Below are 24,774 nucleotides of genomic sequence, written 5' to 3'. Positions count from 1 at the left end.
CTAACGGGCTGCGTTTTGTATACGGGCTAACGTGCTGATTTTTGTATTCGGGTTAACGTGCTGCGTTTTGTATACGGGCTAACGTGCTGCGTTTTTTATACGGGCTAACGTGCTGCGTTTTGTATACGGGCTAACGTGCTGCATTTTGTATATGGGCTAATGTGCTGCATTTTGTATATGGGCTAATGTGCTGCATTTTGTATATGGGCTAACGTGCTGCATTTTGTATATGGGCTAACATGCTGCATTTTGTATATGGGCTAACGTGCTGCATTTTGTATATGGGCTAATGTCCTGTGTTTTGTATATGGGCTAACATGCTGCATTTTCTGTATGGGCTAACATGCTGCATTTTATATATGGTTTAAGATGCTGCATTTTCTATGTGGGCAAACATGCTTCTTTTTGTATATGGACTGCATTTTCTATATGGGCTAACATGCTCATTTTATTTTTGGGCTAGCCAACTTATTTTCTATATAGGCAAATGTGCTGCATTTTCCGTATGGTCTAACGTGCTGCATTTTATATATGGGCTTACGTGCTACATTCTCTATATGTGCTAACATGCTGCATTTTCTATATGAGCTAACATGCTGCATTTTATATAAGGGCTTACATGCTGATGACCTGGCGTTACCTGGGTATGTATTTGGCTGGTGTTGGCTCTGCCCACTTTTTCTAACCCTAACACACAATTACTCAATGACCAAGTTTGTGAGCTTTGTGGTCTTTGGCATCAATAATTTGCATTGAAATGAAACAAATCTGATTGGCGGTGGCTCCACCCCTTTTCTGAATTTGATCCCCAGTCACCCAATGACCAACTGTACCAGGTTTGAGGTTTGCGCCATTAACAGTGCAAGAATGGCAGCAATTAAATATTCCCTGTGAAAATCAATAGGTGAATTCTGATTGGCTTTTGTAGGCTCCACCCACTTTTCTGAATATTAATCCCAGTCACCCAGTGGCCAACTGTGCAAAGTTTGAGAACCCTGCTATTACCAGTGTAAGAATGGCTGCAGTTTACATTTTCCCAGTGAAATTTGTATTTGTCTCCGCCCACTTTTTGGTTATGGGGATAAAAAGTATCCTATATGTTATTTCAGGTAATATACTATGTGTGTGCCAAATTTCATTCAAATTCCTTCAGCCATTTTTGCGTGATCGAGTAGCAAACATCCGAACTTCCCCTTTTATAATATTAGTAGGATATGCTGCATTTTATAGATGGTCTACATTTTCTGTCTGGGCTAATATGCTCATTTTATGTGTGGCCTAATCTTTTTAACTTCTATATGGGCTAATGTGCTTCATTTTCTGTATGGGCTAATGTGCTGCAATTCATATATAGGCTGCTGTTTCTATATGGATTAACCTGCTTATTTTCTATATGGGCTAACATGCTTCATTTTATTAATGGGCTGCATTTTGTTTATGGGCTAATGTGCTGCTTTTTATATATGGACTGCATTATGTATATGGGCTAACGTGCTGTATTTTCTATATGGGCTAATGTGCTGCATTTTCCATATGGGCTAAAGTGCTGCATTTTCCATATGGGCTAAAGTGCTGCATTTTCCATATGGGCTGGTAAAAAGAGTGGCACTCATATAAAGCAGGGATATGGGTGCCAAAGCCTCAAAGGATCCTCACACCTCTGGATCCAATTCGTGTAGTAGAAGTATTGGAGGCTGACACTTCCAAACGTGAAAAAAGCTCTTTATTGAAGCATTAAAATTAGTGGTAATACAGCTGTATTACCACTAATTTTAATGTTTCAATAAAGAGCTTTTTTCACGTTTGGAAGTGTCAGCCTCCAATACTTCTACTCTTCCATATGGGCTAACGTGCTGCATTTTGTATATGGGCTAACGTGCTGCATTTTCCATATGGGCTAACGTGCTGCATTTTGTATATGGGCTAACGTGCTGCATTTTCTATATGGGCTAACGTGCTGCATTTTCCATATGGGCTAAAGTGCTGCATTTTCCATATGGGCTAAAGTGCTGCATTTTCCATATGGACTAAAGTGCTACATTTTCCATATGGGCCAATGTGATACATTTTATATATGGGCTGCATTCGGAGAAGTGATTTTTAGCACTGCTAGATTTGAGCGCAGCCGGCGCCACCATAGACTATTATAGGAATCACATCACACAGCGCTCAGTGAGTAACGTTGGCGCTGTCAGAAGACAGAGCCGAAGTTGCTTAAATCACACAATAAATCGGCCTCCAGCAATCGCTGGAAGCCAAATTATATCATTCCCCCCTATCCATGGCGGCCTGGAGGAGGAATAGTAAATAACACGGCCCGGACTTGTGCAGAAGCAGGATCAGCCAGGGCCGGCCCGCTCATGAGGCGGGGTGAAACTTTTACCTCAGGCGGCAAATTTCTAGGGGCGGCATCCGCCCGTCGGAGGGTGCGGGGAGCCGGCCGCCCAGCTGGAGGGGTAGCGGGCAGGACGGGGGTATTGGGCCTAGCGGCGGGGAGGGGGGTCGGACCCCCCCCTCCATCGCCTGGGTCCCCGTCCTCCGCTCCCCTCCAGCCTTAAATACATCAGAACTAGCGCAACTCGTAAGAGGCAGTGGGCGGGGAGGACTCACCTCTTCCTCGCTCGATCCAGCGTGCGCTCCACTGACGTCACTTCCTGCACGCCGCCCACTGTATTGTAAATGGACGGCGCTGCAGGAAGGGACGTCAGTGGAGCGCACGCTGGATCGAGCGAGGAAGAGGTGAGTCCTCCCCGCCCACTGCCTCTTACGAGTTGCGCTAGTTCTGATGTATTTAAGGCTGGAGGGGAGCGGAGGACGGGGACCCAGGCGAGGGAGGGGGGGGGTCCGACCCCCCTCCCCGCCGCTAGGCACAATACCCCCGCCCTGCCCGCTACCCCTCCAGCTCGGCGGCGGCAGCAATAATTTTTTTTTTAATTTGCCTCAGGCGGCAAAAAGTCTCGGGCCGGCCCTGGGATCAGCTATATACCTGCTGTGTCCTGTGCCCAAGTCTACCGGGCTGATTTCACATGTATGCACTACATTTTCTATACTGGCTAATGTGCTGCATTTTATGATATGTGAGATGGGCCCCTGTATTGGAGGGGGGGGGGAGGTTAGAAGCTGTGCCCCCACAGCTCTGGAACCCCCTGCAGTCACTGGGGCTGCTCTCTGTGGTTACACCTCTGGTATAGATATTGTGGGGACTGCTTGAGTGTCCTGAACGTAACTGCACAACACTTATAAAGCATATACAGTATATTAGAATCTTGCTGCTCAAATAAATTGTTCAAGTAGTCTGAAGTGTGTGTCCAGGTGCCCCCAATGTTCCTGGCATTCCCTTCAGCCATTGCACACTTTAGGTCAGCATTGTCTGACAGTTATCTTCTATTGTTTTTCCTACACCTCCAGCTCACCCCTTTTCCCCTCCCCTTTCCATACAACAGAACAGGCTACTCAGCAGATAGCCCGCTAGCATGCCTATACAGAGATCATTCCTAAATTACCACCTTGAAGTAATGTTTTTTATGTGAATGGAGTCATTCATATTTTAATAATATTAATCAACGTTTATAACAGTATTGATAAATTAAATGTTTTGTTTCCATAACCTCCTCAAGCCCTTGTCGAATAAGTTCTGGATCGGTGGGATCAAGGAGGATTGAGAAGACTCTGAACTCTCCAGAGGCTTCCCACTACTGAGGTAAGTGTTCAATTATCTTTTTTTCACTTCAGGTACCCTTGAAAGGATGCACGAGGTGACATGATGACATAGACATGTGTATGTACAGCGCCAAGCATACAAATAACTATGCTGTGTTCCTTTTTTTCTTTCCCTGCCTGAAAGAGTTAAACATCAGGCATGCAAGTGACTGGCTTGGGACTGGGTGGGACCACAGCGTAACCCTCACTGATAAGGAATTCCAGCTATAATACAGAAAATGGCTTCTGAGAGCAGAAAATAGATTAAAAAGGGTCAACAGTTCATAGATTGTAGCTCTGGCATACTTCAATAAAGGGCTATTGAGCAGAGACAATGAAACAGTAAAAACTTAAAAAGTAGATTTAAATATTAAATAAAACTGGGATATCTAAAAAAACAACAACACATTTTTAGGAGGAGGATCAGGGCATAGGGGCCAAGGTCGCAGCAGTTGCCTGTGCAACCGGGCCCCTGAGGGGCCCGCTTGTTCCTACCACAGTGCTGCCACTGAGGGAGTCATCAGATACTCACTTCGCCACAATCCACGCTCTGCAGCTACAAACTTCTTCCTGTTCTTGTGCTCCATCTCACATTAAGAGTGCTCCCTAGGGGCGCTCTTGCTGTGAGCTGGAACATAGGACAGGAAGAATTTTGTAGCTGCAGAGCGTGGATCTTGGCCGAAGTGACTATCCGATGACAGCTGAGCCACTGCTGCTGCATACCCCCTCCGCCTGGCTACCTATATAGAGGCATCTGATTCTGACTATCTATACAGAGCCATCTAATCCTGGCTACCTATAAAGAAGCATCTAATCCTGGCTATACAGAGGCATCTAATCCTGACTACCTAACCAAAGGCATCTAATCCTGACTAACTGCACAGAGGCATCTAATACTGACTATCTATACAGAGGCATCTAATCCTGGCTATACAGATGCATCTAATCCTGACTACCTATACAGAGGCATCTAATCCTGACTATCTATACAGAGGCATTGAATCCTGACTATACAGAGGCATCGAATCCTGACTACTATACAGAGACATCTAATCCTGACTATACAGAGGCATCGAATCTTGACTACCTATACACAGCCATCTAATACTGACTACCTATACAGAGGCATCTGATCTTGACTACCTATACAGAGGGATCTAATCCTGTCTACCTATACTGCGGCATCTAATCCTGACTACCTATACAGAGGCATCTAATCCTGACTACCTATACAGAAGTATCTAATCCTGGCTACCTATACAGAGGCATCTAATCCTGGCTACCTATACAGAGGCATCTAATCCTGACTATCTATACAGAAGCATCTAATCCTGGCTACCTATACAGAGGCATATAATCCTGACTTCCTATACAGAAGCATCTAATCCTGGCTACCTATACAGAGGCATCTAATCCTGACTATCTATACAGAGGCATCTAATCCTGACTACTTCTACAAAAGCATCTAATCCTGGCTACCTATACATAAGCGTTTCCTTCCGGGTACCACTTAACAATGCCGCCCATGCCCCCTGCATCAGCGTGTAGCTGCATACGGAGGTCCACCAAGTTTGTAGCTGCAGAGAGTGGATCCTGGCCGAAGTGACTATCCGATGACAGCTGAGCCTCTGCTGCTGTGTCCCCCCTCCGCATGGCTACCTATATAGAGGCATCTAATACTGACTATCTATACAGAGCCATCTAATCCTGGCTACCTATAAAGAAGCATCTAATCCTGGCTATACAGAGGCATCTAATCCTGACTACCTATACAGAGGCATCTAATCCTGGCTACCTATACAGAGGCATCTAATACTGACTATCTATACAGAGGCATCTAATCCTGACTACCTATACACAGCCATCTAATACTGACTATCTATACAGAGGCATCTAATCCTGACTACCTATACAGAGCCATCTAATCCTGACTACCTATACAGAGCCATCTAATCCTGACTATCTATGCAGAGGCATCTAATACTGACTATCTATACAGAGGCATCTAATCCTGACTATACAGAGGCATCTAATCTTGACTACCTATACACAGCCATCTAATACTGACTACCTATACAGAAACATCTAATCCTGACTACCTACACAGAGGCATCTAATCCTGACTATCTATACAGAGGCATCTAATCCTGACTACCTATACAGAGGCATCTAATCCTGACTACCTATACAGAGGCATCTAATCCTGACTACCTATACAGAAGCATCTAATCCTGGCTACCTATACAGAGGCATCTAATCCTGGCTACCTATACAGAGGCATCTAATACTGACTATCTATACAGAGGAATCTAATCCTGACTACCTATACACAGCCATCTAATACTGACTATCTATACAGAGGCATCTAATCCTGACTACCTACACAGAGGCATCTAATCCTGACTATCTATACAGAGGCATCGAATCCTGACTATACAGAGGCATTGAATCCTGACTACCTATACAGAGCCATCTAATCTTGACTATCTATGCAGAGGCATCTAATACTGACTATCTATACAGAGGCATCTAATCCTGACTATACAGAGGCATCTAATCTTGACTACCTATACACAGCCATCTAATACTGACTACCTATACAGAAGCATCTAATCCTGACTACCTACACAGAGGCATCTAATCCTGACTATCTATATAGAGGCATCTAATCCTGACTACCTATACAGAGGCATCTAATCCTGACTACCTATACAGAGGCATCTAATCCTGACTACCTATACAGAAGCATCTAATACTGGCTACCTATACAGGGGCATCTAATCCTGACTACCTATACAGAAGCATCTAATCCTGGCTACCTATACAGAGGCATCTAATCCTGACTATCTATACAGAAGCATCTAATCCTGGCTACCTATACAGAGGCATATAATCCTGACTTCCTATACAGAAGCATCTAATCCTGGCTACCTATACAGAGGCATCTAATCCTGACTATCTATACAGAGGCATCTAATCCTGACTATACAGAGGCATCTAATCTTGACTACCTATACACAGCCATCTAATACTGACTACCTATACAGAAGCATCTAATCCTGACTACCTACACAGAGGCATCTAATCCTGACTATCTATTTAGAGGCATCTAATCCTGACTACCTATACAGAGGCATCTAATCCTGACTACCTATACAGAGGCATCTAATCCTGACTACCTATACAGAAGCATCTAATACTGGCTACCTATACAGGGGCATCTAATCCTGACTACCTATACAGAAGCATCTAATCCTGGCTACCTATACAGAGGCATCTAATCCTGACTATCTATACAGAAGCATCTAATCCTGACTACCTATACAGAAGCATCTAATCCTGACTACCTACACAGAGGCATCTAATCCTGACTATCTATATAGAGGCATCTAATCCTGACTACCTATACAGAGGCATCTAATCCTGACTACCTATACAGAGGCATCTAATCCTGACTACCTATACAGAGGCATCTAATCCTGACTACCTATACAGAAGCATCTAATACTGGCTACCTATACAGGGGCATCTAATCCTGACTACCTATACAGAGGCATCTAATCCTGACTATCTATACAGAAGCATCTAATCCTGGCTACCTATACAGAGGCATCTAATCCTGACTATCTATACAGAGGCATCTAACCCTGGCTACCTATACAGAGCTATCCAATTCTGGCTACCTATACAGAGCCATCTAATCCTGGCTACCTACACAGAGCTATCTAATCCTTGCTACCTATACAGAGCCATCTAATCCTGACTACCTTTACAGAGGCATCTAATCCTGACTATCTATACAGAGGCATCTAATCCTGGCTATCAATACAGAGGCATCTAATCCGGACTACTTCTACAGAGGCATCTAATCCTGGCTATCTATACAGAGGCATCTAATCCGGACTATCTATACAGAGGCATCTAATCCTGATTACTTCTACAGAGGCATCTAATCCTGACTACTACAGAGGCATCTAATCCTGGCTACCTATACAGAAGCGTTTCCTTCCGGGTACCACATAACAACGCCACCCATGCCCACTGCATCAGCGTGTAGCTGCATACGGAGGTCCACCGTGTGTCATCCACCCAGCACTCTGAAGCCCTGTGTTATGGATTTAGCAGCATCTTGAGACCAGATAGGAAGCAGTTGTCCAATGGATTGAATAGAGATTTCTGCTTTACAACAGTAGCTTCGTTTGTCTCTGGGCGGCAATGTCTTGTGCTTACACATGCTGCATCGCTTGCTTTTGTACACGCTTCATGGTGCCATATTCCATACTCAAGAGTGCTAACTGATTCAATAACTACGATTGAGTTGTGATCTGGACACTCTGCTGGAATAGTGTGGACACTGCCGGAATTATTGCGTTGGCAATTGTTTGAGGAATGAGAGCATCAGCTTAAGGTGCCAAGCATTATTGCTTTTTCATCATGAATTGTGCTTGATGCTATTAACATGCAAATAAATATCTGGGGATTGCGACCAGAGATACCTGCTCTCTGAAATGTTGCTTATAGCTAGTAGGTGTAGTCCAGCGGACCATTTCTGGCAGGTAGTTGTAGGTGGTGTATGAATGACATTACAACGTTGGCCGGCCATACTGTTTTTAATATTTTGACAGATCTGTCAGATATTTTACAAGATGTTTGTCTGAGTATGCACTTTAACTTTTTCTAATGCACTAATAAAGTGACAACACAGTGGGTTTGTTGGACATACACGCTCATTAGTGTTTTATTTTTTGGGCAACTTTTAAGAAGAAAATAAACGCAGTGGGCAGCATTTCAGCAGAAAATAAACGCAGTGGGCAACATTTCAGCAGAAAATAAACGCAGTGGGCCACATTTCAGCAGAAAATAAACGCAGTGGGCAACATTTCAGCAGAAAATAATGCAGTGGGCCACATTTCAGCAGAAAATAACACAATGTGGGCAACATTTCAGCAGAAAATAAACGCAGTGGGCAACATTTCAGCAGAAAATAAACGCAATGAGGGCAGCTTTTCACCAGAAAATAAACACAGTGAGTGCAGCTTTTCACCTGAAAATAAACGCAATGATGGCAGCATTTCACCAGAAAATAAACACAATGAGGGCAGCTTTTCACCAGAAAATAAACACAGTGAGTGCAGCTTTTCACCAGAAAATAAACGCAATGATGGCGGCATTTCACCAGAAAATAAACGCAATGAGGGCAGCTTTTCACCAGAAAATAAACGCAATGATGGCAGCTTTTCACCAAAAATAAACGCAAAGATGGCAGCATTTCACCTGCAAAGGAAAAAAAATTTACTCACCTGACAGAAGTCTCCTCTCCCGGCGGTCTCTGGTGTGCAGTTCCCCAGATGATGCTCCTGCAGTCTCCCGCGCTGACAGGCAGAATGCAGGGCTACAAGAAGATGGCGTCCGAAGCCCTGTACTGGAGACACAAATAGTCTCCAGTGCAGGGCTTCGGGCGTCATCTTCCCGTAGCCCTGCAGACTGGAGCGGGGCTGCGGGCTATGAACTGTTAAATCCGGGACATAGCGCAGCAGCGATGGCGTGTCTGCAGATGAGGCTATGCGTGCTGGGTCTAGCACGCGTGCCATAGGTTCGCCATAGCTGATCTATACTAAGGTACCTATTCCTGACTACCTATAAAGAGGCATCTAATCCTGACTATCTATACTGAGGTACCTATTCCTGACTGTAGAGAGACATTTAATCCTGGCTATCTATACTGAGGTACCTATTCCTGACTATATACAGAGGCATATAATCCTGGTGTATACTGAGGTAACTATTCCTGACTATCTATACAGAGGCATCTAATCTTGGCTATTTATACTGAGGTACCTATTCCTGACTATCTATACAGAGGCATCTAATCCTGACTATCTATACTGAGGCATCTAATCCTGGCTACCTATAAAGAGGCATCTAATCCTGACTATCTATAGAGAGGCATCTAATCCTGGCTACCTATACTGAGGCCTCTAATCCTGACTATACAGAGGCATCTAATCCTGGCTATCTATACTGAGGCATCTAATCCTGACTATACAGAGGCATCTAATCCTGGCTATCTATACTGAGGCATCTAATCCTGACTATACAGAGGCATCTAATCCTGGCTATCTATACTGAGGTACCTATTCCTGACTATGTATACAGAGGCATCCTGACTATACTGAGGCATCTAATCCTGGCTACCTATACTGAGGTACCTATTCCTGACTATAGAGAGGCATCTAATCCTGGCTACCTATACTGAGGTACCTATTCCTGACTATGTATACAGAGGCATCTAATCCTGACTATACTGAGGCATCTAATCCTGGCTACCTATACTGAGGTACCTATTCCTGACTATAGAGAGGCATCTAATCCTGGCTACCTATACTGAGGTACCTGTTCCTGACTATCTATACAGAGGCATCTAATCCTGACTACCTATACAGAGGCATCGAATCCTGACTACCTATACAGAGGCATCTAATCCTGGCTACCTATACTACGGCATCTAATCCTGACTACCTATACAGAGGCATCTAATCCTGACTACCTATACAGAAGCATCTAATCCTGGCTACCTATACAGGGGCATCTAATACTGACTACCTATACAGAAGCATCTAATCCTGGCTACCTATACAGAGGCATCTAATCCTGACTATCTATACAGAAGCATCTAATCCTGGCTACCTATACAGAGGCATATAATCCTGACTTCCTATACAGAAGCATCTAATCCTGGCTACCTATACAGAGGCATCTAATCCTGACTACTTCTACTACAAAAGCATCTAATCCTGGCTACCTATACATAAGCGTTTCCTTCCGGGTATCACGTAACAATGCCGCCTATGCCCCCTGCATCAGCGTGTAGCTGCATACGGAGGTCCACCAAGTTTGTAGCTGCAGAGAGTGGATCCTCGCCGAAGTGACTATCCGATGACAGCTGAGCCTCTGCTGCTGTGTCCCCCCTCCGCATGGCTACCTATATAGAGGCATCTAATCCTGACTATACAGAGGCATTGAATCCTGACTATACAGAGGCATTGAATCCTGACTATACAGAGGCATCGAATCCTGACTACCTATACAGAGCCATCGAATCCTGACTACCTATACAGAGCCATCTAATCCTGACTATCTATGCAGAGGCATCTAATACTGACTATCTATACAGAGGCATCTAATCCTGACTATACAGAGGCATCTAATCCTGACTACCTATACAGAGCCATCTAATACTGACTACCTATACAGAAGCATCTAATCCTGGCTACCTATACAGAGGCATCTAATCCTGACTATCTATACAGAGGCATCTAATACTGACTATCTATACAGAGGCATCTAATCCTGACTACCTATACAGAGCCATCTAATACTGACTACCTATACAGAAGCATCTAATCCTGGCTACCTATACAGAGGCATCTAATCCTGACTATCTATACAGAAGCATCTAATCCTGGCTACCTATACAGAGGCATCTAATCCTGACTATCTATACAGAAGCATCTAATCCTGGCTACCTATACAGAGGCATCTAATCCTGACTATCTATACAGAAGCATCTAATCCTGACTATCTATACAGAGGCATCTAATCCTGGCTACCTATACAGAGCTATCCAATTCTGGCTACCTATACAGAGCCATCTAATCCTGGCTACCTACACAGAGCTATCTAATCCTTGCTGCCTATACAGAGCCATCTAATCCTGACTACCTTTACAGAGGCATCTAATCCTGACTATCTATACAGAGGCATCTAATCCTGGCTATCTATACAGAGGCATCTAATCCGGACTACTTCTACAGAGGCATCTAATCCTGGCTATCTATACAGAGGCATCTAATCCGGACTATCTATACAGAGGCATCTAATCCTGATTACTTCTACAGAGGCATCTAATCCTGACTACTACAGAGGCATCTAATCCTGGCTACCTATACAGAAGCGTTTCCTTCCGGGTACCACGTAACAACGCCACCCATGCCCACTGCATCAGCGTGTAGCTGCATACGGAGGTCCACCGTGTGTCATCCACCCAGCACTCTGAAAGCCCTGTGTTATGGACTTAGCAGCATCTTGAGACCAGATAGGAAGCAGTTGTCCAATGGATTGAATAGAGATTTCTGCTTTACAACAGTAGCTTCGTTTGTCTCTGGGCGGCAATGTCTTGTGCTTACACATGCTGCATCGCTTGCTTTTGTACACGCTTCATGGTGCCATATTCCATACTCAAGAGTGCTAACTGATTCAATAACTACGATTGAGTTGTGATCTGGACACTCTGCTGCAATAGTGTGGACACTGCCGGAATTATTGCGTTGGCAATTGTTTGAGGAATAAGAGCATCAGCTTAAGGTGCCAAGCATTATTGCTTTTTTATCATGAATTGTGCTTGATGCTATTAACATGCAAATAAATATCTGGGGATTGTGACCAGAGATACCTGCTCTCTGAAATGTTGCTCATAGCTAGTAGGTGTAGTCCAGCGGACCATTCCTGGCAGGTAGTTGTAGGTGGTGTGTGAATGGCATTACAACGTTGGCCGGCCATACTGTTTTTAATAGTTTGACAGATCTGTCAGATATTTTACAAGATGTTTGTCTGAGTATGCACTTTAACTTTTTCTAATGCACTAATAAAGTGACAACACAGTGGGTTTGTTGGACATACACGCTCATTAGTGTTTTATTTTTTGGGCAACATTTAAGAAGAAAATAAACGCAGTGGGCAGCATTTCAGCAGAAAATAAACGCAGTGGGCAACATTTCAGCAGAAAATAAACGCAGTGGGCCACATTTCAGCAGAAAATAAACGCAGTGGGCAACATTTCAGCAGGAAATAACGCAGTGGGCAACATTTCAGCAGAAAATAAACGCAGTGGGCAACATTTCAGCAGAAAATAATGCAGTGGGCCACATTTCAGCAGAAAATAACACAATGTGGGCAACATTTCAGCAGAAAATAAACGCAGTGGGCAACATTTCAGCAGAAAATAAACGCAATGAGGGCAGCTTTTCACCAGAAAATAAACACAGTGAGTGCAGCTTTTCACCTGAAAATAAACGCAATGATGGCAGCATTTCACCAGAAAATAAACAAAATGAGGGCAGCTTTTCACCAGAAAATAAACACAGTGAGTGCAGCTTTTCACCAGAAAATAAACGCAATGATGGCAGCATTTCACCAGAAAATAAACGCAATGAGGGCAGCTTTTCACCAGAAAATAAACACAGTGAGTGCCGCTTTTCACCAGAAAATAAACGCAATAATGGCAGCTTTTCACCAGAAAATAAACGCAATGATGGCAGCTTTTCACCAAAAATAAACGCAAAGATGGCAGCATTTCACCTGCAAAGAAAAAAAAATGTACTCACCTGACAGAAGTCTCCTCTCCCGGCGGTCTCTGGTGTGCAGTTCCCCAGATGATGCTCCTGCAGTCTCCCGCGCTGACAGGCAGAATGCAGGGCTACAAGAAGATGGCGCCCGAAGCCCTGTACTGGAGACACAAATAGTCTCCAGTGCATGGCTTCGGGCGTCATCTTCCCGTAGCCCTGCAGACTGGAGCGGGGCTGCAGGCTATGAACTGTTAAATCCGGGACATAGCGCAGCAGCGATGGCGTGTCTGCAGATGAGGCTATGCGTGCTGGGTCTAGCACGCGTGCCATAGGTTCGCCATAGCTGATCTATACTAAGGTACCTATTCTTGACTACCTATAAAGAGGCATCTAATCCTGACTATCTATACTGAGGTACCTATTCCTGACTGTAGAGAGGCATTTAATCCTGGCTATCTATACTGAGGTACCTATTCCTGACTATATACAGAGGCATATAATCCTGGTGTATACTGAGGTAACTATTCCTGACTATCTATACAGAGGCATCTATTCTTGGCTATTTATACTGAGGTACCTATTCCTGACTATCTATACAGAGGCATCGAATCCTGACTATCTATACAGAGGCATCTAATCTTGGCTATTTATACTGAGGTACCTATTCCTGACTATCTATACAGAGGCATCGAATCCTGACTATCTATACTGAGGCATCTAATCCTGGCTACCTATAAAGAGGCATCTAATCCTGACTATCTATAGAGAGGCATCTAATCCTGGCTACCTATACTGAGGCCTCTAATCCTGACTATACAGAGGCATCTAATCCTGGCTATCTATACTGAGGCATCTAATCCTGACTATACAGAGGCATCTAATCCTGGCTATCTATACTGAGGCATCTAATCCTGACTATACTGAGGCATCTAATCCTGGCTACCTATACTGAGGTACCTATTCCTGACTATAGAGAGGCATCTAATCCTGGCTACCTATACTGAGGTACCTATTCCTGACTATGTATACAGAGGCATCTAATCCTGACTATACTGAGGCATCTAATCCTGGCTACCTATACTGAGGTACCTATTCCTGACTATAGAGAGGCATCTAATCCTGGCTACCTATACTGAGGTACCTGTTCCTGACTATCTATACAGAGGCATCTAATCCTGACTACCTATACAGAGGCATCGAATCCTGACTACCTATACAGAGGCATCTAATCCTGGCTACCTATACTACGGCATCTAATCCTGACTACCTATACAGAGGCATCTAATCCTGACTACCTATACAGAAGCATCTAATCCTGGCTACCTATACAGGGGCATCTAATACTGACTACCTATACAGAAGCATCTAATCCTGGCTACCTATACAGAGGCATCTAATCCTGACTATCTATACAGAAGCATCTAATCCTGGCTACCTATACAGAGGCATATAATCCTGACTTCCTATACAGAAGCATCTAATCCTGGCTACCTATACAGAGGCATCTAATCCTGACTACTTCTACTACAAAAGCATCTAATCCTGGCTACCTATACATAAGCGTTTCCTTCCGGGTACCACGTAACAATGCCGCCTATGCCCCCTGCATCAGCGTGTAGCTGCATACGGAGGTCCACCAAGTTTGTAGCTGCAGAGAGTGGATCCTCGCCGAAGTGACTATCCGATGACAGCTGAGCCTCTGCTGCTGTGTCCCCCCTCCGCATGGCTACCTATATAGAGGCATCTAATCCTGACTATACAGAGGCATCGAATCCTGACTATACAGAGGCATTGAATCCTGACTATACAGAGGCATCGAATCCTGACTACCTATACAGAGCCATCGAATCCTGACTACCTATACAGAGCCATCTAATCCTGACTATCTATGCAGAGGCATCTAATACTGACTATCTATACAGAGGCATCTAATCCTGACTATACAGAGGCATCTAATCCTGACTACCTATACAGAGCCATCTAATACTGACTACCTATACAGAAGCATCTAATCCTGGCTACCTATACAGAGGCATCTAATCCTGACTATCTATACAGAGGCATCTAATACTGACTATCTATACAGAGGCATCTAATCCTGACTACCTATACAGAGCCATCTAATACTGACTACCTATACAGAAGCATCTAATCCTGGCTACCTATACAGAGGCATCTAATCCTGACTATCTATACAGAAGCATCTAATCCTGGCTACCTATACAGAGGCATCTAATCCTGACTATCTATACAGAAGCATCTAATCCTGGCTACCTATACAGAGGCATCTAATCCTGACTATCTATACAGAAGCATCTAATCCTGACTATCTATACAGAGGCATCTAATCCTGGCTACCTATACAGAGCTATCCAATTCTGGCTACCTACACAGAGCTATCTAATCCTTGCTGCCTATACAGAGCCATCTAATCCTGACTACCTTTACAGAGGCATCTAATCCTGACTATCTATACAGAGGCATCTAATCCTGGCTATCTATACAGAGGCATCTAATCCGGACTACTTCTACAGAGGCATCTAATCCTGGCTATCTATACAGAGGCATCTAATCCGGACTATCTATACAGAGGCATCTAATCCTGATTACTTCTACAGAGGCATCTAATCCTGACTACTACAGAGGCATCTAATCCTGGCTACCTATACAGAAGCGTTTCCTTCCGGGTACCACGTAACAACGCCACCCATGCCCACTGCATCAGCGTGTAGCTGCATACGGAGGTCCACCGTGTGTCATCCACCCAGCACTCTGAAAGCCCTGTGTTATGGACTTAGCAGCATCTTGAGACCAGATAGGAAGCAGTTGTCCAATGGATTGAATAGAGATTTCTGCTTTACAACAGTAGCTTCGTTTGTCTCTGGGCGGCAATGTCTTGTGCTTACACATGCTGCATCGCTTGCTTTTGTACACGCTTCATGGTGCCATATTCCATACTCAAGAGTGCTAACTGATTCAATAACTACGATTGAGTTGTGATCTGGACACTCTGCTGCAATAGTGTGGACACTGCCGGAATTATTGCGTTGGCAATTGTTTGAGGAATAAGAGCATCAGCTTAAGGTGCCAAGCATTATTGCTTTTTTATCATGAATTGTGCTTGATGCTATTAACATGCAAATAAATATCTGGGGATTGTGACCAGAGATACCTGCTCTCTGAAATGTTGCTCATAGCTAGTAGGTGTAGTCCAGCGGACCATTCCTGGCAGGTAGTTGTAGGTGGTGTGTGAATGGCATTACAACGTTGGCCGGCCATACTGTTTTTAATAGTTTGACAGATCTGTCAGATATTTTACAAGATGTTTGTCTGAGTATGCACTTTAACTTTTTCTAATGCACTAATAAAGTGACAACACAGTGGGTTTGTTGGACATACACGCTCATTAGTGTTTTATTTTTTGGGCAACATTTAAGAAGAAAATAAACGCAGTGGGCAGCATTTCAGCAGAAAATAAACGCAGTGGGCAACATTTCAGCAGAAAATAAACGCAGTGGGCCACATTTCAGCAGAAAATAAACGCAGTGGGCAACATTTCAGCAGGAAATAACGCAGTGGGCAACATTTCAGCAGAAAATAAACGCAGTGGGCAACATTTCAGCAGAAAATAATGCAGTGGGCCACATTTCAGCAGAAAATAACACAATGTGGGCAACATTTCAGCAGAAAATAAACGCAGTGGGCAACATTTCAGCAGAAAATAAACGCAATGAGGGCAGCTTTTCACCAGAAAATAAACACAGTGAGTGCAGCTTTTCACCTGAAAATAAACGCAATGATGGCAGCATTTCACCAGAAAATAAACAAAATGAGGGCAGCTTTTCACCAGAAAATAAACACAGTGAGTGCAGCTTTTCACCAGAAAATAAACGCAATGATGGCAGCATTTCACCAGAAAATAAACGCAATGAGGGCAGCTTTTCACCAGAAAATAAACACAGTGAGTGCCGCTTTTCACCAGAAAATAAACGCAATAATGGCAGCTTTTCACCAGAAAATAAACGCAATGATGGCAGCTTTTCACCAAAAATAAACGCAAAGATGGCAGCATTTCACCTGCAAAGAAAAAAAAATGTACTCACCTGACAGAAGTCTCCTCTCCCGGCGGTCTCTGGTGTGCAGTTCCCCAGATGATGCTCCTGCAGTCTCCCGCGCTGACAGGCAGAATGCAGGGCTACAAGAAGATGGCGCCCGAAGCCCTGTACTGGAGACACAAATAGTCTCCAGTGCAGGGCTTCGGGCGTCATCTTCCCGTAGCCCTGCAGACTGGAGCGGGGCTGCAGGCTATGAACTGTTAAATCCGGGACATAGCGCAGCAGCGATGGCGTGTCTGCAGATGAGGCTATGCGTGCTGGGTCTAGCACGCGTGCCATAGGTTCGCCATAGCTGATCAATACTAAGGTACCTATTCTTGACTACCTATAAAGAGGCATCTAATCCTGACTATCTATACTGAGGTACCTATTCCTGACTGTAGAGAGGCATTTAATCCTGGCTATCTATACTGAGGTACCTATTCCTGACTATATACAGAGGCATATAATCCTGGTGTATACTGAGGTAACTATTCCTGACTATCTATACAGAGGCATCTAATCTTGGCTATTTATACTGAGGTACCTATTCCTGACTATCTATACAGAGGCATCGAATCCTGACTATCTATACAGAGGCATCTAATCTTGGCTATTTATACTGAGGTACCTATTCCTGACTATCTATACAGAGGCATCGAATCCTGACTATCTATACTGAGGCATCTAATCCTGGCTACCTATAAAGAGGCATCTAATCCTGACTATCTATAGAGAGGCATCTAATCCTGGCTACCTATACTGAGGCCTCTAATCCTGACTATACAGAGGCATCTAATCCTGACTATACAGAGGCATCTAATCCTGGCTATCTATACTGAGGTACCTATTCCTGACTATGTATACAGAGGCAACTAATCCTGACTATACTGAGGCATCTAATCCTGGCTACCTATACTGAGGTGTAATAAAAAGGAGTTTGAAGTGCAAAGCGTGATTAAACCAATACTTGACAAGGGATTAAATGGTATGAAAAATCATCGCTTTATTGTATCAAAAAAGGGTAAAATGCAATATTGGATGTCAGAAGCCCGATGCCTGTCCAACCCACCCACCAATAAAAACCCAAATGTCCGTGGAGCGAGGATCACCCAAGTGTTGGAAGCCAACACTGGGAAAATGCAGCCAAAGAAATATAAATTCACTGCCAGTTCAATAATGACACGGAAGGTAAATGGCACTCCAGATAGCTGTCACAAACTGGGTCTAGCACGCGTGCCATAGGTTCGCCATAGCTGATCTATACTAAGGTACCTATTCTTGACTACCTATAAAGAGGCATCTAATCCTGACTATCTATACTGAGGTACCTATTCCTGACTGTAGAGAGGCATTTAATCCTGGCTATCTATACTGAGGTACCTATTCCTGACTATATACAGAGGCATATAATCCTGGTGTATACTGAGGTAACTATTCCTGACTATACAGAGGCATCTAATCTTGGCTATTTATACTGAGGTACCTATTCCTGACTATCTATACAGAGGCATCTAATCCTGACTATCTATACTGAGGCATCTAATCCTGGCTACCTATAAAGAGGCATCTAATCCTGACTATCTATAGAGAGGCATCTAATCCTGGCTACCTATACTGAGGCCTCTAATCCTGACTATACAGAGGCATCTAATCCTGGCTATCTATACAGAGGCATCTAATCCTGGCTATCTATACTGAGGTACCTATTCCTGACTATGTATACAGAGGCATCTAATCCTGACTATACTGAGGCATCTAATCCTGGCTACCTATACTGAGGTACCTGTTCCTGACTATCTATACAGAGGCATCTAATCCTGACTACCTATACAGAGCCATCTAATACTGACTACCTATACAGAAGCATCTAATCCTGGCTACCTATACAGAGGCATCTAATCCTGACTATCTATACAGAAGCATCTAATCCTGGCTACCTATACAGAGGCATCTAATCCTGACTATCTATACAGAAGCATCTAATCCTGGCTACCTATACAGAGGCATCTAATCCTGACTATCTATACAGAAGCATCTAATCCTGACTATCTATACAGAGGCATCTAATCCTGGCTACCTATACAGAGCTATCCAATTCTGGCTACCTATACAGAGCCATCTAATCCTGGCTACCTACACAGAGCTATCTAATCCTTGCTGCCTATACAGAGCCATCTAATCCTGACTACCTTTACAGAGGCATCTAATCCTGACTATCTATACAGAGGCATCTAATCCTGGCTATCTATACAGAGGCATCTAATCCGGACTACTTCTACAGAGGCATCTAATCCTGGCTATCTATACAGAGGCATCTAATCCGGACTATCTATACAGAGGCATCTAATCCTGATTACTTCTACAGAGGCATCTAATCCTGACTACTACAGAGGCATCTAATCCTGGCTACCTATACAGAAGCGTTTCCTTCCGGGTACCACGTAACAACGCCACCCATGCCCACTGCATCAGCGTGTAGCTGCATACGGAGGTCCACCGTGTGTCATCCACCCAGCACTCTGAAAGCCCTGTGTTATGGACTTAGCAGCATCTTGAGACCAGATAGGAAGCAGTTGTCCAATGGATTGAATAGAGATTTCTGCTTTACAACAGTAGCTTCGTTTGTCTCTGGGCGGCAATGTCTTGTGCTTACACATGCTGCATCGCTTGCTTTTGTACACGCTTCATGGTGCCATATTCCATACTCAAGAGTGCTAACTGATTCAATAACTACGATTGAGTTGTGATCTGGACACTCTGCTGCAATAGTGTGGACACTGCCGGAATTATTGCGTTGGCAATTGTTTGAGGAATAAGAGCATCAGCTTAAGGTGCCAAGCATTATTGCTTTTTTATCATGAATTGTGCTTGATGCTATTAACATGCAAATAAATATCTGGGGATTGTGACCAGAGATACCTGCTCTCTGAAATGTTGCTCATAGCTAGTAGGTGTAGTCCAGCGGACCATTCCTGGCAGGTAGTTGTAGGTGGTGTGTGAATGGCATTACAACGTTGGCCGGCCATACTGTTTTTAATAGTTTGACAGATCTGTCAGATATTTTACAAGATGTTTGTCTGAGTATGCACTTTAACTTTTTCTAATGCACTAATAAAGTGACAACACAGTGGGTTTGTTGGACATACACGCTCATTAGTGTTTTATTTTTTGGGCAACATTTAAGAAGAAAATAAACGCAGTGGGCAGCATTTCAGCAGAAAATAAACGCAGTGGGCAACATTTCAGCAGAAAATAAACGCAGTGGGCCACATTTCAGCAGAAAATAAACGCAGTGGGCAACATTTCAGCAGGAAATAACGCAGTGGGCAACATTTCAGCAGAAAATAAACGCAGTGGGCAACATTTCAGCAGAAAATAATGCAGTGGGCCACATTTCAGCAGAAAATAACACAATGTGGGCAACATTTCAGCAGAAAATAAACGCAGTGGGCAACATTTCAGCAGAAAATAAACGCAATGAGGGCAGCTTTTCACCAGAAAATAAACACAGTGAGTGCAGCTTTTCACCTGAAAATAAACGCAATGATGGCAGCATTTCACCAGAAAATAAACAAAATGAGGGCAGCTTTTCACCAGAAAATAAACACAGTGAGTGCAGCTTTTCACCAGAAAATAAACGCAATGATGGCAGCATTTCACCAGAAAATAAACGCAATGAGGGCAGCTTTTCACCAGAAAATAAACACAGTGAGTGCCGCTTTTCACCAGAAAATAAACGCAATAATGGCAGCTTTTCACCAGAAAATAAACGCAATGATGGCAGCTTTTCACCAAAAATAAACGCAAAGATGGCAGCATTTCACCTGCAAAGAAAAAAAAATGTACTCACCTGACAGAAGTCTCCTCTCCCGGCGGTCTCTGGTGTGCAGTTCCCCAGATGATGCTCCTGCAGTCTCCCGCGCTGACAGGCAGAATGCAGGGCTACAAGAAGATGGCGCCCGAAGCCCTGTACTGGAGACACAAATAGTCTCCAGTGCAGGGCTTCGGGCGTCATCTTCCCGTAGCCCTGCAGACTGGAGCGGGGCTGCAGGCTATGAACTGTTAAATCCGGGACATAGCGCAGCAGCGATGGCGTGTCTGCAGATGAGGCTATGCGTGCTGGGTCTAGCACGCGTGCCATAGGTTCGCCATAGCTGATCTATACTAAGGTACCTATTCTTGACTACCTATAAAGAGGCATCTAATCCTGACTATCTATACTGAGGTACCTATTCCTGACTGTAGAGAGGCATTTAATCCTGGCTATCTATACTGAGGTACCTATTCCTGACTATATACAGAGGCATATAATCCTGGTGTATACTGAGGTAACTATTCCTGACTATCTATACAGAGGCATCTAATCTTGGCTATTTATACTGAGGTACCTATTCCTGACTATCTATACAGAGGCATCGAATCCTGACTATCTATACAGAGGCATCTAATCTTGGCTATTTATACTGAGGTACCTATTCCTGACTATCTATACAGAGGCATCGAATCCTGACTATCTATACTGAGGCATCTAATCCTGGCTACCTATAAAGAGGCATCTAATCCTGACTATCTATAGAGAGGCATCTAATCCTGGCTACCTATACTGAGGCCTCTAATCCTGACTATACAGAGGCATCTAATCCTGACTATACAGAGGCATCTAATCCTGGCTATCTATACTGAGGTACCTATTCCTGACTATGTATACAGAGGCAACTAATCCTGACTATACTGAGGCATCTAATCCTGGCTACCTATACTGAGGTGTAATAAAAAGGAGTTTGAAGTGCAAAGCGTGATTAAACCAATACTTGACAAGGGATTAAATGGTATGAAAAATCATCGCTTTATTGTATCAAAAAAGGGTAAAATGCAATATTGGATGTCAGAAGCCCGATGCCTGTCCAACCCACCCACCAATAAAAACCCAAATGTCCGTGGAGCGAGGATCACCCAAGTGTTGGAAGCCAACACTGGGAAAATGCAGCCAAAGAAATATAAATTCACTGCCAGTTCAATAATGACACGGAAGGTAAATGGCACTCCAGATAGCTGTCACAAACTGGGTCTAGCACGCGTGCCATAGGTTCGCCATAGCTGATCTATACTAAGGTACCTATTCTTGACTACCTATAAAGAGGCATCTAATCCTGACTATCTATACTGAGGTACCTATTCCTGACTGTAGAGAGGCATTTAATCCTGGCTATCTATACTGAGGTACCTATTCCTGACTATATACAGAGGCATATAATCCTGGTGTATACTGAGGTAACTATTCCTGACTATACAGAGGCATCTAATCTTGGCTATTTATACTGAGGTACCTATTCCTGACTATCTATACAGAGGCATCTAATCCTGACTATCTATACTGAGGCATCTAATCCTGGCTACCTATAAAGAGGCATCTAATCCTGACTATCTATAGAGAGGCATCTAATCCTGGCTACCTATACTGAGGCCTCTAATCCTGACTATACAGAGGCATCTAATCCTGGCTATCTATACAGAGGCATCTAATCCTGGCTATCTATACTGAGGTACCTATTCCTGACTATGTATACAGAGGCATCTAATCCTGACTATACTGAGGCATCTAATCCTGGCTACCTATACTGAGGTACCTGTTCCTGACTATCTATACAGAGGCATCTAATCCTGGCTATGTATACTGAGGTACCTATTCCTGACTATAGAGAGGCATCTAATCCTGGCTACCTATACTGAGGTACCTATTCCTGACTATCTATACAGAGGCATCTAATCCTGGCTACCTATACTGAGGTACCTATTCCTGACTATCTATACAGAGGCATCTAATCCTGACTATGTATACTGAGGTACCTATTCCTGGATATCTATACAGAGACATCTAATCCTGGCTATGTATACTGAGGTACCTATTCTGGACTATACAGACTATGTATCCTGAGGTACCTATTCCTGACTATCTATACAGAGGCATCTAATCCTGGCTACCTATACTGAGGTACCTGTTCCTGACTATACAGAGGAATCTAATCTTGGCTATCTATCTGAGGCATCTAATCCTGACTACCTATAAAGAGGCATCTAATCCTGACTATACTGAGGTACCTATTCCTGACTATCTAGACCAGTGGGCCTCAAACTAAGGCCTGCGGGCCGAATGTGGCCCCCAGAGGCATTTTTACCGGCCCCCCACACACAAAATGTATTACTTAAAGATGCGATCAGCTACATCTTTAAATATTGGTGGTCCGCATATAAAATAGCAGTGCTGGCACCACCCATCCACATGGAAGCCAGAAAGCAGTAATTCGCTGCATTCCAATTATATAGGTAGAAAAAAACAACGTTTTGTAAAAAATAATACCTTTTAATGGCTAACTAATAGAGTTAAATGATGCAAGCTTTCTGGGATCTAGTCCCCTTCTTCAGGCATATTTCCAGATGTATATTTCCAACTTTTTTGCTGCTTTCCATTCAAATTCCACATCAGATGACACTGCTGTCCAATTGGACTGCAGGTTGTTACCTGGGTATGCTTTACTGTCTGGCCCGCAGACTTCTACATCATTTTATATATACTCCGGGCCCCCAGCTGTCTGAAGTATGTTGACCCGGCCCTCGACCCAAAACATTTGGGGACCCCTGATCTAGACAGAGGCATCTAATCCTGGCTATCTATACTGAGGTACCTATTTTCTGACTATCTATACAGAGGAATCTAATCCTGGCTATGTATACTGAGGTACCTATTCCTGACTATCTATACAGAGGCATCTAATCCTGGCTATGTATACTGAAGTACCTATTCCTGACTATCTAGACAGAGATAACAATGAAGCAACGACCTTATTATCTTCTTGTATGTAGGTAGGCATAGGTAGGAGTCCCAGTATAGGTAGGTAGTCCCAGTAGTTAGCTAGGCATAGGTAGGAGTCCCAGTATAGGCATGTAGGCATAGGTAGGTGCCCCAGTAGTCAGCTAGGCATAGGTAGGAGTCCCAGTATAGGTAGGTAGGTAGACATCTAATCCTGGCTATCTATACTGAGGTACCTATTCCTGACTATCTATACAGAGTCATCTAATCCTGACTATACTGAGGCATCTAATCCTGTCTATCTATACTGAGGCATCTAATCCTGGCTACCTATAAAGAGGAATCTAATCCTGACTATACTGAGGTACCTATTCCTGACTATCTAGACAGGCATCTAATCCTGGATATCTATACTGAGGTACCGATTTCCTGACTATACAGAGGCATCTAATCCTGGCTACCTATACAGAGGCGTTTCCTACCGGGTACCACGTTGCAACACCGTCCATGCCACCTGCATCAGCGTGCCATCAGTGTGTAGCTGCATACGGAGGTCCGCCGAGTGTCATCCACCCAGCGCTCTGTGCAGCGCGGCTCTGAGCTGAAGCCCTGTGTTATGGACTTAGCAGCATCTTGAGACCAGATAGAAAGTGGTTGTGCAGCGCATGGGTGAGAGACTTCTGCTTTACAACGGTAGCTTCGTTTGTCTCTGAGCCGCAATGCCTTGTGTTTTTACACATGCTGCATTGCTTGCTTTTGTACACGCTTCATGGTGGCATAATCCTGACTGAGGTACCTATTCCTGGCTACCTATAAAGAGGCATCT

General features: G+C 43.8%; 1 long non-coding RNA gene across 1 annotated transcript in view; it reads left to right on the top strand.

Moving 5' to 3' along the window:
• LOC137541617 (uncharacterized) overlaps window positions 1-24,774 on the top strand; it is a 72,496-nt gene that overhangs the window by 3,705 nt on the left and 44,017 nt on the right. The window contains exon 2 of the long non-coding RNA XR_011025233.1: window positions 3,618-3,700. This is a non-coding gene — a long non-coding RNA (uncharacterized lncRNA). The remainder of the gene's footprint in view (window positions 1-3,617; window positions 3,701-24,774) is intronic.

This window comes from Hyperolius riggenbachi, chromosome 12 (genome assembly GCF_040937935.1).
Source record: "Hyperolius riggenbachi isolate aHypRig1 chromosome 12, aHypRig1.pri, whole genome shotgun sequence".
In the NCBI taxonomy this organism is placed as follows: Eukaryota; Metazoa; Chordata; class Amphibia; order Anura; family Hyperoliidae; genus Hyperolius; species Hyperolius riggenbachi.
Note: the sequence above shows the minus strand (reverse complement) of the source record. Positions and strands in the feature narration are given on the sequence as shown.